We start from the raw sequence: 1,922 nt of genomic DNA, 5'->3' as shown, positions 1-1,922 counted from the left end.
TTGCCAGTCCCCGCATTGTTTGTGTTATATTGAATTAGATTGTTTTTAAGTCATTGACATCTACAACGGACAGTTCTAAGTTTAACCCATGTGGTTTTATTTAGAAGGAAACTGAATATTAATATCATATGAAATTTACAATAGGCTTATAATATGCCACATCTCAATGAAATCAAAGTTGTTATTTTGTGTAATTTGATTGTATGTGAATTCCTGAAAATACAAACATGAATGGATTTAACACTGTTTTATTTACTAAATAAATCTTCTGATGTAAGTCAGGGAAGGGAAAGACGGAAGTGGAGCAGCAGTGATCGAGTGTGGACTGTATTTTTAACCATCCTCTTGGCGCCCTCTACTGGCATTATTTATGTTGAAAGGATTCCCACAAGCCTACATCACCGACATGATTGCATTTCCTGCTTAAGGATTAGTTTTCTTTTTCAAATTAACATTAACCCAAGCTTTACTCACCCTCAAGTCATCCTAGGTGTATTTGACTTTCTTCTTTCTGATAAACACAATCGGAGTTATATTAATAAATATCCTGACGCATCCGAGCTTTATAATGGCAGTGAGTGGGATCAATGAGTATGAGCTGAAGAAACTGCCTCCATCCATCATAAACATACTCCACACGGTTCCAGGGGGTTATAAAGGCCTTCTGAAGCGAAGCGATGCGTTTGTGTAAAAAAAAATATCCATATTTAACAAGTTATAAAGTAAAATATCTAGCTTCCGCCAGACCACCTTCCGTATTCAACTTAAGGAAAAAGCGTAACTGAAGCGACGCCAGTTCCGTTTTTTCGTAAGTTAAATACGGAAGGCAGTCTGGCGAACCTAGGTATTTTACTTCATAACTTGTTAATTATAGATTTTTTTTTACACACAATCGCATCGCTTTGCTTCAGAATGCCTTTATATCCCCCCAGAGCCGTGTGGAGTACATTTATGATGGATGGATGCACTTTCTTCAGCTCATAGCTACTCACTGATCCCGCTTCACTGCCATTATAAAGCTCGGATGCATCAGGATATTTATTAATATAACTCCGATTGTGTTCATCAGAAAGAAGAAAGTCATATACACCTAGGATGGCTTGAGGGTGAGTAAAGCTTGGGGTCATTTTCATTTGAAAGTGAACTAATCCTTTACAGTTGAAGACTGTTGAAGACTGAATTTCAACTCTTACCTTTTACTGTTTAACCTATAATGTTAACTGACAATTACTGTAGTTTTTCTATGTAAGCTGTTTTATCAAGACGTTTGTGAATCTAGTTCATCAGCAAAAACGTTCTAATGCAACCGCCTCCCTTTACCACGTGGTGGCAGCATATGATCGTATTTGACGCAACGCGTAGGGAATGGACCGAATTTGGGTTTGGCACACAATTCAAAACGGTCTCACTATTCCGACCACCGTGTCATTTAAATTTCTAGAGATTTCTATGGGTTTTAGTTTGTATTGTAGACTATTTCCCTCTAGTATGTAATAATTTGTGCTTTCTTCAAGGCTACAAAACCTACCTAGACTATGTTTTGTTTCAGAAAATATTTTTCTATAGAAAAACTCGCGATGACATTTTAATAACTGCCTCTGACTGTGCTGAGAGTCTGAAAAACTGGAAACTCCTCTGATTCAAGTTCAACAACCACGACATTTATTATTGAGATTATAGCTGTAGGCTATAATCCAATTTATATTAGCATATATATGGCCGCCTATACATTTTCTCAAGAAATGCCTAGATTTACAATTTATATTTGGCTAAAAAAAAAAAAAAAAATAGGCTAATTTCAGGCGCTTTGTTGCAAGTCCAAGATGGTCTGCATCTTACACTCTTAAAAATAGGCTAAAGGTTCTTTATTAGCACAGTTCCATGAAGAACATTTTCAACGCACAAAAGGTTCTTCACACTGG

The sequence above is a fragment of the Ctenopharyngodon idella genome, chromosome 1, assembly GCF_019924925.1.
Source record: "Ctenopharyngodon idella isolate HZGC_01 chromosome 1, HZGC01, whole genome shotgun sequence".
NCBI lineage: Eukaryota > Metazoa > Chordata > Actinopteri > Cypriniformes > Xenocyprididae > Ctenopharyngodon > Ctenopharyngodon idella.
The sequence above is the reverse complement of the archived record's forward strand: the minus strand, read 5'-3'. Positions refer to the sequence as shown.